The sequence below is a fragment of the Castor canadensis genome, chromosome 4 (genome assembly GCF_047511655.1).
Source record: "Castor canadensis chromosome 4, mCasCan1.hap1v2, whole genome shotgun sequence".
Classification (NCBI taxonomy): Eukaryota; Metazoa; Chordata; class Mammalia; order Rodentia; family Castoridae; genus Castor; species Castor canadensis.
Window position 1 is genome coordinate 178,841,975 of NC_133389.1, and position 10,593 is coordinate 178,852,567.

Genomic DNA, 10,593 nt, shown 5'->3' on the forward strand with positions numbered 1-10,593 from the left:
ACACATATATATGGCATCTGTGCGGCTGTGATGCTAATTTTTGCTTCCTCCCTTACATATTAAAATGTACTTATGCCTCCCAAATACATAAGCGATCTTTTTAAAATACAAAACTTAGGAAGAAAATTTTACCATATAGATGTTTTCCAAATTAAAACTGTTAACAATACTAGACTTTTCCAGGCTTGTGTCCATGAGTTCCTAATTGCAACAAGGAGTACTTAGTGTTGTTGTTTTAATGTTATTAATCATAATTATTTTCCTAAAATGCTGTCTACATTGGAAATAACTAGATGTTCCGACAATTCCTAAACTACTTTTCAGTATTTTAACCATGGCTATTCTAAGTCTTGTCACTCACAATCTGGGTCCTTCTCTGGAGCATTCAAACCCCCAAAATGACTCCAAACAAGTACCATTTTTCAATTGGGTTAGTCTTTTAGATGTTTGTTTTTGTTGGCTTTTGTATTCCTGTAAGACTTTTAACTGTTGTCTGTCAACATTCTGCAGTATTTTTCAGTTGTCAGGATATCAAGTATAGTCCAGACAGAACTAAAAATGGGCGCCAGATAAGCCCATGTCTTCTAACCTCTTTTGTTGCTTCTACTTTAGTCAAATAGGTCTTAATTGGCACTGATTCCCACCTGGCCTGCCCGATGCTTCCCTCCAACATGAAGTCTGAAAAAAATCCAGGAAAAGCTATTCCTGGTGATGGGGGACTTTCATTAGCCAGAATGGTTAATTAGAAAAATATTCAGGAGCAACTAACTGTTCAGAGACAGTTTGGGAACAAGAGGGGAAAGCTGTCACAATCCAGGATGGAGTCACCTGTGCCAGACCTCACAAAAGTTACTAAAGCCAGGAGGTTTTAAAGACGTGATCTCACACATGGCTACCAGACATCCAAACCATTGCAGGCACATCTGACAGAAGGCAAACTCATATTTTTGGTCAAGGCCTTCAATTTAATTTTTGCTGGCTCCAAAACAGTCCATGATCATGGAGTTATTTTCCCCTACACAGTCTATTTAACTGGGCATATTCTGACTTTTTCTTACTCTGTATTCTACTTTTAACGGTGTTTCTAGTTTTAGACTTAAATAACAAGTACTTTTGACTTAGACTTAAATTGCTTTTGCTGAAGGATGGAACACCCTCCAGATAACAACTATGGAACCTCTCCCAAAACAAAAACAGGTAATGACAAACAAGGCCACACCTGTGGTTGGAACTGTTTACTATTCATACCTTTGTACCCTGCTCCCAGTTCTTTCATCTACTTAAACCTATAGCCAATGTCTATGCCCCAAGATTCCTTGGTTTTCTTTGTCATGCTGAACTGCATGTCTCACTTTATCTCCCAAAGCCTACATTCCTTCACACAGGTCACCACTCAAACCCTTGTCCAAAGAATGCTGTTTTTATGTTAATGATGCTTTCATGTCAACCAGTCCAAGATTGTTTGTGATGCAGTTAAGAGATGTCAGGAATCTGCTGCCAATCTCCCCCAACAATGGGAAGTTGGGAACAGTGGTCTTCCTTGGCCAAGTGGATGCCATGGGTCCTCCCTCTCCTGGGACCCTTTATTTTTTTCCTCACTGTGACCTTGCCTTTTTCAAACCCTTTCTTGCTTTGTTTCCCAGAGGTCCAGGCATTCCTCCAGGACACTACCTATAAATAGATTAACTCAGTTTGGTTCCCCCCAACAGGCCTGCTACCATGGCCTAAAGCAGGAAGACCTTGTCAATATCCTCTCCCCTTAAGAATCCTCAACACCCCTGTTCAGCAGGAAGTATTCAGAGGAATATCAGTGCCACATATATCTCAAAAGGCAGGAATGTTAGGGTGACCAAAAGGAAGTCATGTTAGAACTGGATCCCCTCCTCTGTTGAAGGTGACTGACTGTAAACTTTCCACCCAGCCCTAAAGAAAAATAGACATCCATCTTTAGCCATTTACTAGAAACTCCCCACCTGGCCTAGAAGGAATGACCCTCCCTTAAGCCATTATCTCAGGAGGGTTAGAGGGATATTGAGGATTATCCCAACCAGTAACCTTCCTAAGATTTCTCCACCCATCTCCTTTATGTACCCCCAGACTGTTGTTGCAGGAGGACAGAGACTGAGAGGGCACCAAAGCTGTCAGGAAGCAAATTTATTAAGCAAGCCAGTAGTGACTCAGCAGACTCGAGTTCAAAGGTTGAACAAAGGGGGATTTCCTTATATACCATTTAGAGTAGGTTACAGAAATTGGGGGGGGGGGTTATAGCTTGTCCCATACATAATCACATGTCATTTTATTGGCTGCTCTAACCTCTGGGGTGAGAAGACCTTTCTATGGTCTCCAAGTAACATTCCCCATCTCCAGTTTTTCTTTATTTCACGGTAGCACTCATTTATCTCTCTTCCTCCTCCCTGCCTTCCTGCCACATTCGTCCCTTTGATGCTTGGACCCAGTTCTGGGTCAAAGAACATCATCTTGATAAAAACCACAGTACCAGGGGGATTAGGCAGGGTAATACCACACATGCTCTTAAGACAAGGAACATTGTCCCTATTAAGGTCTTGAGCCCACCTAGGGTTGAGAACCAGCCCCTAGATAGGTCATTGGTACTTCATCCCTTTCAGGTCTGCACAGAGACATGGGCAAGCTTTTTTATCTTGTCAGTATCTCTTAATTACTTTTTTTAAAATCATCAATCTGTAAACAGTACTTACTCAGATGGAGATTATTTTAGGATATTGCAAGTTTAGGGAAGTTAGCCAGTGAGTGAGGTTGGGGTTCTGTGTGATTGGGAGCCCCCCCACCATTGAGTATCCTGAGTAGTGTCATTGTAAAACTTTTGTCCCAAGAAGATCAAGTCCCCTACCAGGGTGGAGAATTGGCCTTTTGGATGAGAGATACAGTAATTCCCAACAATAGAGGTTTTTCGGAGCCAAATGCTCTTCCTGAGGCTAGGGCTCTTGTGGATTTAGCTCTTTTGCCTCTCATGGCCTATGTTCTCCCATATTCTTTTCTCCACAAACAGAACATGAAGTTACATTCAGAGTTTGTATTATGGACTCAACTAGTGAGAGGAACAGGTTTTTGGTTTTAAATAAGATGGGAAACTCACTTTGTATCTCCTTGTAAAAGGAGTGAAAGACCTGGCATGAGGAGCTCTCATGACTCATCATGATGAACTGGAAATGCAGTAAAGTACCGGGTCTGTTTCCTTTTCATAGATTAAAATCCAAACTTTTTTCCAACTTCCCAGCTTGTTTCACTGAGGATGAAAATAGTGAAATTTACAGGGTTACACAGACCAAGAGTGTAGTCAGGGGTTGCTTCCCTTTTTTGTAAAGAGCAGCATTTTCACATGAGGTATGGACCTCCCCTTTAAGCCAAGTTGCCCACCTTTCACAACCCCAGTAAGGGCAGTAGAGTTGTTCATAGTGATAGAACAATAATGTCGCCATTTTGTGAATCAGCCAAAATGGCAACCCCACCCTTAAACAAATTCCCGCGCTCTAAGACAGCCCCACCCCTACCAGAGACTACTGTGCATGCGCTAACTTCCTTACCCTCCCCCTTCTATAAAAGCCACTGCTCGCCCAGACTCGGGGCTGTGCCATCTTTTCCCCGGCCAGCCTGGCAGTTTGGGCCTGCCATTAAACTTTGCTCGATGGATGTGAGACTTTTCTCGTGAGCTTTCTTTGTGAGCAGCATTTTTCCTAACACTTGGTGGCATGACTTGGATCGGGTTGAGTTCCTGGCACTGACCTTGCTCTCCTGGCCTCCCCTACTCCATCCCGCTCTCTCTCTCTCCCTCTCAATTCCCATTTCCTTCCTCCAGGATCTGAGTTGCTGTACCGGGACCCCTGATCCTAGAAAGCGCCACTCTCTCACTAGCTCACAGGGAAATTTCTCCTCCCCAGTGCGCCTCCAACCGCCATCCACCACCGGCCAATCTTCCCTCAAGGTCCTCTCTCCCTTGGTGAGAAAATGAGAGAGAGAGGTCACAGCTCGCTCTTGTCCCAGGAACTGGGTTCCCCACTAGGGACTGTGGACACCCCCTGCCAACCGTGGTGAAGACATTCCCTCTGGGCGTTGTGTTCCACATTTCTCTCTCTCTCCTAAGGACCTGATATTTTGGGGATGCCTGCCCTATCTCTCCTCAGGTCAGGCCTTCACCATGGGAGTTGGACCATTCCAAATTCCTTCAGACTCCCCATTGGGATGTCTCCTGGCCAATCTTGGGCCCCTCCGCCTAACGCCTGATCTTAAGCCACGAAAGCTCATTTTTCTCTGTAATCAGGCATGGCCCCAATATCCACTGGACAATGCCTCCAAATGGCCACTTAATGGCACTTTCAATCCCAGTATTTTAAGGGATTTATACAATCTCTGTGAGCATGCTGGTAAATGGAAAGAACTTTCCTACATCCAATCCTTTCCCTATCTCTGCATCAAACCCTCCCTCTGTCCTTTCTGTTCCCCTGCGCAGATTCTATTAGCCTGTAAACCAGTTTCTAAATCAACCAATTCCTCTCCCAAACCTCCTCCATCCCCCTGTAAACAGACTTCTTGTACTGCTTACTATGCCTGTCTTCTCCTATCCTCCTGAAAAACTTTCCCCATCATGGAGTTAAGCAAGCCACTCCTTGCCAATTCTGGCCTCAAGGTGGTTTCAGCTCTGGGAGAGCTCATGCTCCCTTTCTGTGGGCTGAGATCAAGCCCCAGATTTATTTGGGTACACCTCATGATACATTGGCAGAGACCTGTTTGATTATGTCATCTGATGACTGCTTCTCTTCCCCCCCACCCCACCAATCTAATGTCCCTTTTTCCTGAGACAGCAACCAGAGAGTGGAGGTTTCGTTTTGCCAAAAGTGTTCTAGTACTTGTCAATGGAAGCAACCTAGAGGCACAGGTAATTGCTAATCCCTCAGGCATGTGTCATGCCTCCAGGCTCTGACTTCCCCTCCCTTACCTAAGATGTCAGGACACCTTTTTTGCCTCCTCCATGGTCTTACCGAATGTCCTTTGTCTCTGTCTGCCTTCCCCTCCCGGGGCTTACTGGGACCCTGCCTCCCATGAAAAACTTGTAACATGGTACCTTATGACTTAAGTTATTCCAACTAGTTTGCCAGGCTTCTCAATCTAAAGTAACTTTAAGTCAGCTGCTTTATAAAAAGTGCTTACAAAAAACTGTGGCTGTAACTCCGCCCCCACAAGGGGAGGAGGGAAAACAAACAGGTACGCTCATGCACAGGATGCCGGTCCTGGGCACAGCAGAATGCCTGCCATAGCTAAGAAAATCCCTAGAGAGGACCCAGCACATCCTGGGCTGCCAGCCACACATGGTGATGGCTGCAGCCCACCGCCACTTCCCCTAGAATAAACACACATAGAGTATACAGGAAGCGGGGAGGGGTGACAGGCTGCAGGCCTAGGCAGACAGGCTTGCTTGTCCTGGGTGTGTGTGGAGGGCATTGGTGCCTTACACACACCCTGCTCCTAGTCCCACCTCACACCTCGGGCATCAGACCCAGCCCTTGAAGTCAATTGTTAGCTCAAGGTTATAGTTCCAGAAATTACAAAATAGACATTACTGTGGTCTCTAAAACTCTCATTTCAAATTTTCTATACCTTTGGCCTCAACATAAATTTTTTCCCTCCAAATATTAACACTAGTTGTCCCATATGGTACTGTTATTGGCCTGAAATGCCCTCTGAATGCCCTTCTCTAACTTTACAAATGATTTGTTTCTTTGTTAAAAAGGTAGCCTTTATTAAAGAGGCTGCCTGCTGTTAGCTAAAAGATGGGATCCTAGCGTTTTGTTCTTTCTAGATGGACCTGCCCCATTCCAGTCTTCTGGCCTGTCTATTAAAATGTTAAAAAAAATATTAAAAGCTTTGTACTGAGACCTGGCTTCAATATGCCTTGGGTGACCAAGAGAAGTGGCCTTAACAGGGTTCCTTAAATTACAATACCATACTCCAACTAGACCTTTTCTATAAAAGTAAAAAAAGTAAACTGAGGTCCCCTATACAAATTTCTGCCTTCTAAGCCAGAAGCTTAGAACCTCTTAATAAGTGCTTCCCTCTTCAACAGGCAATGGTAGGAAGAGGGAAAGTCTTATGTCCCCTTCCAGTTATCAGATCTAAGGGAAATTTAAAAACATCTAAACAGCTATACTGATGCCCAGACAAATACATTCAAGCTTTTATCTCTGTGATCCAAACCTTTCAACTGACATGAAAGGATATTATGCTTCTACTAGACCAGACTCTTATCTCATTAGAAAAGCAATGGGTTCGGGCTCAGGCCACTCAGGTTGGAAATGATTATATGGCTCAAGCAGTAGAGTGCTGCTTTACAAGCATAAAGTCCTGAGTTCAAGCCCAGTACAGCCAAAGTAAAGAAAAAAAATGGTAAAGAAGATAAGTGGCATTAATGTCACTTCAGCCATCTGATAGTGGAAAAACCTAGTTTAACCTAGACCAGATCCCTCATTCTTCAAGTGAGGAAACTGAGGCCCAGAACAGTTCAGAGACCTGCTCTCCAGAGTGTCAGGTGTCAATGTAAAATAACAACTTTATTTTACAGCAATAACCTAAAAAAAAAAAATCCTCTTACCTTTCTACAGCACCTTAAGGACGCTATCAGAAAGCAAACCACGGTGGACTCAGAGTCACAGGTGAGAGAGGTTCTCCTCAAAGATAAATTTCTAACAGTCAGTCCCAGATATTTGTAAAAAACTCAGACTGTGGCTGAAGGGAAAAGTCATTGAGCCAAGTAATACAGCTAGCCATGTCTGTATTTATAGCTATGTCTGTATATCCAGGACCTTACTAACAGGAGAGAAAAAGATAAGAGACACCATGGCCTCATTGCTGCTCTCAGAGAGGGCCCCACCTGACTGGGGCCTGTATCCTGAGCTTGCTACCATGGTGGACAGGAGGGGCACTTCTGCAGAGAATGCTTAAGGGGGACAGCCCAGGAGACAGCCCCGCCCACAACCGGGACCCTGCCCTCTCTGCAAGGATAACCACTGGAGGTCTAAGTGCTCCTGTCTCCAGATGGGATGCACTGGATTTATGGGTCCTGGCCTCCTGTCCATGCTCCACTTATTAATATCGATATTGAGGAGCCTCAGGTACTCATAATGGTAGAGAAGTGAAAGGTCATTTTCCTCCTAGACAGCGGAGCCCATTTCTCTGTTTTACCTTTTTCTCCTGGTCCCTGGTCCAATGACAAAAGTTATCATTCGGGGCAAATCTGGCCAGCCCCCTAGATTGCTAGTTTACCCGGCCTCTGGCCTGCTCTTTGGGAGACCTCCTATTCTGTCACTCTTTCCTCATAGTACCTAAAACTCCAGTGTCCCTGCTGGGATGGGATTTACTATCTCAATTAAAAGCTCATGTTCTCCTTCCCCCAGGCAGCTATCTCTGTTGCCCCCTCCTTCAGGAACAAATAGATCCCACAGTGTGGACTGATGAGATGACTGTAGAGTGGGCCAGGACAGCCCTCCCTATTCAAATAAAACTCAAAAATCCCTCACAGTTTCCACACCCAAAACAATATCCCCTCAAGCCTGAGGGACATGGATGAGGCCTTACGCCTATCATAAATCCCTTAAAACAACAAGGGCTACTAATTAGTTGCTTCAGCCCCTATAATAAGTTTAAAATTCTTATAAAAGTTAATTTTAAAATACAAGCTACAAAGTAAACAACTGAAAAGATATAGATAGGTAGTAAATGTATTTTTTGAGAAGTTAAAGGAAAAAGAAATGTTTTTGGATGAGAAAGGATTTTGTAAAGAAGGGTTTGTCCTAAAGATTGTTTCAAATAGGAGGGATAAAGACAAGACATCAAAGGGTTTGGTATGTTATATAAAGGTCTAAGTAAGTTTTAAAAGTGTATAATAAAAAGCTTCGGTGTGTAATAAAGTTAAACTTGAGTATAATCTAAGAGTTGCCTAAAAGATTTTTAGGGTCATGTCAAACTAAAATCAAATCCTCTAGGTCTATAAAATAACAAGGTTATCTTAATATTGTTCTGCTCTGAGTAACATCAACAAAAAACCATTACAGAAAAAGATTTTATCAAAGAAATTATTTGTGTTTTCTGCTGATCTTGTCAAGCTTTAAGTACTACTAAATCAGAGTTCATTTACATATTTGCTTATGTGTCTTAAATGACCACCTTATAACAGTGTTATGTTATACTTTATCTAAATATGGTATAAACATTTTAAAAAGTTAAGTGTCAATTTATATAAAATAGTGAGCTAAAGCTCTCTTGTATCCAAAAGTGCTACATTTAACCTGCATTCTGACAGTCAGCCTCTATTAAAGGCATAAAGGTCCCACAAATGCTAGATAGCAACTAACCTGGTTAGTTTTGCCACAAGAATTTAAAGACAGCCCTTTGTGGACAAACCCTAACCAAAGACTTATTAGATTGGCACTACCCAGAGGCCACCTTTCTTCAATGCAGAGCCACAGTGCCCCTCATCTGCAGGGCAACTGAGTCCTTTTTAAAACTTTCTGGCCTCCGGAGATACAAAGTCTCTAAAGAGAAGTTTCAATTATGTCTCCTACAGGTCACCTACCTAGATGTGGCCTTAAAGGGACAGACTCACTCCCTGAGTCATAAATACATCAAACCAAAGGCTTCCATTTCCCAATCCTCATACCATAAGACAGCTTACAGCTTTCCTGGCAGTTATAGGATTTTGCAGAATTTAGATCCCTAGGTATGCAGTCCCTGCGCAGACATCTTTTTATGCTGCTCCTAATATTCCTATTTGGGTCTTAAATAATGTATGGCACCCATTTTTCTTAGAAAACTTGCCTCCAACAGACTCTGCTCCTCTGGCTGACTACCTGCCTTCTCAGGGAACTTCTCAGAGAGCATGCAGACCAGATCCTGCCTCACCCTATAACAATTTCTGTTAAACCAGGACATCTTGTTCTCCTAAAAGGATCTTCTACCCTCTCCATTGGGACTTCGGTGGACCAGCCCTCATCTGGTCATTCTCATGACACCCACTGCTGTCAAGCTCAATGGGTTCCCCCGATGGTGGCACCTCTCGAGAAACAATTAGAAAATGGAGAAGGGAATTGGAGGACTCTTGAAATTGTCTAGGGGACAACATTTCACAGTGGTTCTCCTGGCCAATGCCCATCCTGATGCCTATGTTCTTGCTCTCCTATTCTTCAGCTTCCTCCCTGTATCATACTGCATGTCTGCTATTGCTGATCAAAAGTTTAACCAGTTGTACCTCCAGGGACACCAACCTCTCCAAAACCGTCCAGAGGAGAGGACTGCTATGAGGGCCCCCACCAGGACACAGGAGCCTGAGGATCCTGCCCCATACAACGTCCCCTGCCAGCAGAAAGCAGCTAAACAGACCAATGCTTCACCCCAATTCCTGATTATCAGCCCCTACCCTTATCATTATTAAAGAAAAAATGGGGGAATGATAGCACAATAATGTCACCATTTTGTGAATTAGCCACGCTAATTCCTGCGCTCTAAGACAGCCCCACCCCTACCAGAGACTACTGTGCATGCGCTATCTTCCTTACCCTCCCCCTTCTATAAAAGCCACTGCTCGCCCAGACTCAGAGCTGTGCCATCTTTTTGCCAGCCAGCCTGGCAGTTTGGGCCTGCCATTAAACTTTGCTCTATGGATGTGAGACTTTTCTCGTGAGCTTTCTTTGTGAGCAGCATTTTTCCTAACACATAGTATGCACAAGCAGATATACTTGTCATCTAACCTATAGGTCCATTCCCACACTAGCCCCCCCCCCTTCCATTGTTGCCCTAAGGCTTGGTGTTTTTATTGGGGTCATTTACCCGGGTGCAGTTAATGAGCTTCCCAGTGCTGGTGAAGCTTCAGACCTCTAGCTGTTGCTCTCAAGGGTGATAGATGGGATTAAAACAGATATACTGACCATCATGACAGCACACTGAGTAGGTGGCATGACCTGGCAATGGTGCCTGCACAAGAATAATAAGTAGGGAAAACCAGAGTTTTGGTAACACTCCCTGCTTGGGTAGGATACAAACATGAGTCACAGTCCAAATCCTGGGGGTCCCCAGGTAGAGCGCTGACCAAGATTAGCAAGAAGAATACACAGAAAGGACTCATCCTCAAAGGTGAGATGGGTGACTCCTCAAGCTTCCACCATGCATAGACTAGTCAGTTTCCAGAGTGACTACAGCAAGGCTGACATCTCATCATTCTTTGGTCTCCTGTTGTCTCCTGGGAAACAGGATCCTGCCAGGGAAGGGTGCTGGTGTCTAGAGAGGTGATCTTGTATGGTGAGGCTGGGTCAGTGATGCATCCCCATTGGAGGGAAGCTGGCTTCATTCGGCTGTGGTGGATACAGGGAACGATCTCTGCTATCTTAACTGCAGCGAGGGTGGGCAAAACAACAAAAGGGCTCCTCCAGTGGGGCTTTAGCAGTTGAACATTTCAGTCCTTTACCCAAACAGCGTTCCTTGGTTTATAAGGGTGTGTAGGAGTTGTGAGAATAACAGGGAGTCTCTCTCTAACCCAGTCATTGATTTTTCAAGAGTCAACCCAAGGGCCTG